The sequence below is a fragment of the Schistocerca piceifrons genome, chromosome 5 (assembly GCF_021461385.2).
Source record: "Schistocerca piceifrons isolate TAMUIC-IGC-003096 chromosome 5, iqSchPice1.1, whole genome shotgun sequence".
In the NCBI taxonomy this organism is placed as follows: domain Eukaryota; kingdom Metazoa; phylum Arthropoda; class Insecta; order Orthoptera; family Acrididae; genus Schistocerca; species Schistocerca piceifrons.
In genome coordinates, this window is record NC_060142.1 from 662993003 (window position 1) to 662999160 (window position 6158).

General features: G+C 37.6%; 1 protein-coding gene across 1 annotated transcript in view; it reads left to right on the forward strand.

The window, feature by feature from the left end:
• LOC124798503 (membrane protein FAM174A-like) overlaps positions 1 to 4668 on the forward strand; it is a 28978-nt gene extending 24310 nt beyond the window's left edge. The window contains exon 3 of the mRNA XM_047261941.1: positions 3569 to 4668. The gene's annotated coding sequence lies outside the window, so the exon portion shown is untranslated. The remainder of the gene's footprint in view (positions 1 to 3568) is intronic.
• Positions 4669 to 6158: the final 1490 nt, after the last annotated feature.

A 6158-nucleotide genomic window follows, 5' to 3' on the forward strand; every position in this document is an offset into this window, starting at 1 on the left:
GTCTTCACTTTCACGGCTTGATAGAATGTGATAGACAACCGTTCCACCACCCAAAACCAATACCAGCAAAGTTCATTCGCATAGAAGAACTGTTCGTGTCGGCCACAACAAAGTAATGTTAGCGGCACTTTCACAGTCCGGTTTATTTGCTCTTAAAGTTCGTTGGCGATGGCATTACATACCACAGTGGTAAAGAGAATTAACAGTCTGATAGTTCGGTATCACTGTCCATACAATTACGTATGCTTTTCATGAAACACAGTACCATTTTTCCCGTGGACCCTTCGCAGACACGCCATCCACCATCCCCTCTACTACGCAACAACCTTTCGACTCTCGATATCACTATCGCTGTCCCCTGTCTATAGACGTTATATCGTTATCGTAAATTACATAAACCTTTATAAATGTTATTGACTGCATTTTTCACAATTAATAATATTCCAAAAGAGAACTTTACAAACTTTACCACAGGTACAAAGCAAGAAACGTATTTCTCCATTGGCAAATGAAATAATCACAATTACATCTTTACATTTAAAAACCACAGTAGAATGTTACATAATCACAATTAGAAATGCCCATATGAACAAAAGAAAAAGAATAGAAATCTAAAGAAAATCACGAAAAAAAATTTTATATGCTTAATTAACAATGCCTGCACAACCTTACCTCAGCGTCATATGCTTTTTCCAAATCCAGGAATGATTATGAGATCTTTATCCTTTTCCCAATACTTTTCCATTGGCTGTCATAGTGCAAATACGAGGTCTGTTGTTCCTCTTCTTTTTCTACATCTACATCTACATGGTTACTCTGCAATTCACACTTAAGTGCCTGGCAGAGGGTTCATCGAACCATTTTCGTACTACTTCTCTACCATTCCACTCTCGGATGGCGTGTGGGGAAAAGGAACATCTAAACCTTTCCGTTTGAGCTCCGATTTCTCTTACTTTATTATGATGATCATTTCTCCCTACGTAGGTGGGTGTCAACAAAATATTTTCGCATTCGGAAGAGAAAATTGGTGATTGAAATTTCATAAATAGATCCCGCCGCAAAGAAAACCACCTTTGTTTTAGTGACTGCCATCCCAACTCTGGTATCATGTCAGTGACACTCTCACCCCTATTGTGCGATAACATGAAACAGGCTGCCCTTCTCTGCACTTTTTTTATGTCCTCCGTCAATCCCACCTGGTAAGGAACCTACACCGCGCAGCAATATTCCAGCAGAGGACGGACAAGTGTAATGTAGGCTGTCTCTTTAGTGGGGTTGTCGCATCTTCTAAGTGTTCTGCCAACAAAGCGCAGTCTTTGTTTCGCCTTCATCACAGTATTATCTATGTGGTCTTTCCAATTTAGGTTGCTCGTAATTGTAATTCCTAGGTATTTAATTAAATTGACAGCCCCTAGATTTGTGTGATTTATCGTATACCCAAAGTTTATCGGATTTCTTTTAGTACGCATGTGGATGACCTCGCACTTTTCTTTGTTTAGTGCCAATTGCCACTTTTCGCACCATACAGAAATTCTCTCCAGATCATTTTGTAATTGGAATTGATCGTTTGATGATTTTACTAGATGGTAAATTACAGCATTATCTGCAAACAATCTAAGGGGGCTGCTCAGATCATCACCTAGATCATTTGTGTAAATCTGGAGCAGCAGAGGGCCTATGACACTACCTTCCAAAACAACAGATATCACTTCTGTTCTGCTCGATGATTTACCGACTATCACTACGAACTGTGACCTCAGATCCGTGTTGTTACTCATCAAACTGGTTTTCTAACAGTGATCTTAATCTTTCATTAGTAACGTTTTTCAATATCTTTAAGACAGTGTGATCCCCTTATAATTAGAAAACTTTCGTGTACTTCCTTTCATGAACAGTGATGTTATACCCCCTTCTTCCAGTTGTCTGGTACTCTATTTTACTCCCAAATGATTCCCTGTGTTCACTATAGCCATTTTATTCCTTCTATGGCTTATTACTTTGATCATGTCTGCCGTCAGATCATCAGGCCTGGCTGATTTACCTCCTTTCATCTGCTTCAAGATGTTCTCTGTAAGAGGTGGCTGTTCCACTTCAAGTTCTGGTAAATCTTTTATTTTCTATTCCTCCTCCATTATCTCCTTGAGATTCTGTAATGTGTTGAAGTATGTTTTCATATTTTCTCTGATCCCTTCTGCATTGTGGACTGTGGTCCTATTTTATCCTCCGCATTACTTTTATGCCCTCACTATCTGATGTTTTGCTATTTACTAGTCTGTATAGCATTATATTGTTTCCATTACTGTCCTCCTCTAGTCTTTGAGTGAGTACTCCCCAACTTATCTCCTTTTCTTGCTTCACAACTTTCTTAACCCTAAGCTTCTTGTCCCTATAAGCTTGTTCCAATGGGGATAGTTTTTGAGCATCTACTGGTTTGATCCTGTGGGTTTGTTTGTTTTTCTCCACGTGTTTGTTTTCCTTCAATATGTTCCATTCTTTAATAGCTTCCTTTACCCTGCGATTTCACTGGCTGGTTTCCTTCTGTTTCGTTTTACCATTGGTTTACCACAGACTTGTCAACATACTTTGCTAATGTTGTCTTAAATGTTCTCCAATCATTTGCTCTACCTATTTCATTTGTTGGTAATTCTGCAGTTGTCAGACTTTGAAATATGTTCTTCTTTCCTGTTTCCTTCAGACTTCATTCGTTGATCTTGCACATCTTTGTTAAACAGATTGTGATAGTCATTTGATCAAATAAAGATATTATTGATGTCTGTCACCAAACTTAGTAAGAAACTTTACAGTACAAGTGAAGCTGGATGACAGTATTATTGACTGCATGAAATAGACATTGATTGCTGACACACTGAATGGAAATTAGCACCTTATAAAATTACAGCAGCTGGAGAAATTTTGAATCGCATCTGTATAAATGTTGATGAGTGGTTATTTGAATTTGGTCCATCATTATTATAGTAGTAACAGCATGGGAAAGGAGGGGGGGGGGGGGGATCCAGACTATTCAGTTATGCCTTCAGAGGCTCTGCTGTAATGATGGTAGAAGATGAATAGCTATAGCAGAATAATATAAGTTTTAGTCCACTCCCATCTTGAAAGTAAAACTCCATAATACTTATATACTCTCATTTAGTATGTCATTTGACTTCAGAAGGAGTAATAACCATGATTTTTTGCTATTTACTAGTTCATCCACCTGTAATTACCTCATTGTTAAGACGAAGAACCCCCTCCCTCTCGCCGCCCCCCCCCCCCCCTCCCTCTTGCCACCACCCTCGTCCTCTGCCCTTATGTTAGCAGGCGGATTGAGCCACATTATTCAGTTAACTGAATTATTGTTTTCAGTGCTTGTGCCATTATTATGTGATTTAAATTTTTGTTGTATTATCAAATTAAATTTGGACAAAATTGTTTGACTTCATTACATATGGTCCGTATAACATTAGTGTTTCTACATGTTACTAGATGTGGATCTATTAATTCTGTGTGACATTACAGATGTCCTTATTTTTAATAATATTTGTGGAATTTTTTCTTGTTTCTTTTGCAGTAAATTTACATAAACATCTGTGAGACTGGAGTGCTAACTTGCTGCCACTTCTTCGTGTTAAGAGGTTTTGTGCATTTCTTAAAGTGACTGCAGCTGTTTCGTCATGTTATGGATGACTGTTATGAAATGCACGTTGACCAGGCTACTTACAAAGAGAGAACTATTTTAGTGTGTGTTGTTCTGCAACTCTTTTCCTGTCAGACAGTATTTGTTTACCTGTCTGCATTAATGGTTTACCTTAAATATCTCTGAGAAAAATAGTACTCTCAGATAGTGACAAAAGAAAAAAAGAAGGGGGAAAGCTTTTTGTTGAAAATGACAATTGTGTAAGTGCGGAGATAAAGGATAACATGACTGGTAAAATCTGTATTTCAAAATGGTGGACAACATACTTAATTCTGCCTTTGACAAAGTAACATTAACTAACATTTACAATATTTAGACTGAATAATCATTTATTTACTTTTTATCCATTTGAACTGATAAATTGGCCTAATGCTTCTGAAATAGAGGAAATGCTGTGAAATTTTTGATCTGTCCCATGTTCAAAATATGGAGATGTGGAAGTTGCTTCAGTCAGACAACTGGCAAAATTTTAGATACATATTTTTTTATTGGCATAAAAAATATTCCAAGCAATCATTACTTTTGTTGTAGGTACCCTTCTTTTATTATCAAATTGCCCGAGTGTATTCTGTATCAGTTAGGTCATCAGATCTGAATTTTAAAAAACATTTTTATTTTTGAAATATTGAATACCTTGTTAATGAATGCTTGGTTTCCTAAACAGATGAATATCCTTGTACTAACAGTTGGAACCCAACCAGCTCTCTTGAAAAGAAAGCCCTGCAGGAGTTTCATCAAAAGCTGTGACTAATTTTAATGTTAATTGCAGATATGTGAAGAAATTGGAGAAAGCTGTTTTATATCATATCTAAAAGCTTTAACTGCCTCTAAAGCAATATAAAAAAGAGGCAGCTTTGACTGATCAAAAGATGGCAAAAAAAGAAAATAAGCTAGAAGTCTGATTTGTAAATGCCTGATTTAATATGTACAAATTGTTGCTAACATGTTATGTAAATAAATTATTTTGACAACATCTTAGGCATTCATTTCTTTCATCTTAAAAACCTTTTATGAAACTAAAATTTCGTATGGATTCTTACTGTGCTTCACCTACCGATTGATCTGTTCTAGGTGAGTTGTTACCTTTCCCTTACTTTATATACTAATGACACTCGAATAGCTTATGTATGCATATTTGGTTCAGTCCTGTTGTTGTGAACTGTGTCAGATCAAATTACCTTCTTGTAGGGCTGAAAAGGAAAATCAATTTGAGAAAACTATAAAATTACAGCAAGGCTTACTGGCTGGCCAATACGTACCTTCACGATGCCATTAAATTGGCCGAAAAGTAGGTAAAAGTTGTTCTACCTTTTGTAACTGTATGTTTCTACCTTGAAAAGGATAGTTTCATACTGTCATCTTCCTGTTTTCCTCCTAGAGCTTAATTTCAATATTTATTTCACTTATCATTTCTCCCCCTCATCAACCTTTTTTACATGTCACTCTGCCCTGCTGTCATCTCTGGACTGAAGTTGGCATAATACTTATCTTGAAACTAATCTGTATGCACCCATGATCTAGGGCTAGCATCTTTTAATAGTAATCAAAACGTCCTCAGTCCCAGGTTTGAAACCCACCACTGCTTAAGTTTTGATTAATATTCAGTACTGGCAGCAAAAGACTTCCGGCATAAGAAGTCACCCTCATTCTGCCAATGGGCTTGTCAAAGAGGGCGGGGAATGGACAGAGGTTTAGGGCAGTCTCTTGCCCTTGGAGTGGGAAACTGCTCCTAAAGCAGAAGAATCAACAATGATCAACAGCATGAGAATTCAGAAGGCAATGGGAACCACTGCCTTAAAAACACACAATGTGTATACACAGGTCATGTGGCCTGTAATTGACAGTGTCGTGATGATCTCTCCATTGGATTCTGAAGTAGTCCGCCATTTGGATCTTCGGGAGGAGACTACCAAGGTTGAGTTGACCATAAGAAAAAGATTGAACAACCAATGAAAGGATAACATTCTACTAGTCGGGGCATGGAATGTCAGAAGCCTGAACGTGGCAGGGAAGCTAGAAAATCTGAAAAGGGCAAATGCAAAGGCTCAGTCTAGATATAGAAGTTCTCAGTGAAGTGAAATGGAAAGAAGACAGGATTTCTGGTCAGATGAGTATAAGCTAATATTGACAACAGCAGGAAATGGTACAACGAGCATAGGATTTGTTGTGAATGGGAAGGTAAGGCAGAGAGTGTGTTACTTTGAACAGTTCAGTGACAGGGCTGTTCAAACCAACACCAATGATGATAGTTCAGGTACACATACCAACATCACAAGCTGAAGAGGAAGACAGAGGGAAAGTATGAGGATATTGAAAGGATAATACAGTCTGTAAAGAGAGATGAAAATTTAATTGTCATGAGGGACTGGAAAACAGTTGCAGGGGAAGGAGTAGAAGAAAAGGTTACAGAAGAATATGAGCTTGGGACAAGGAATGAGAGAGGAGAAAAACTAATTGAGTTCTG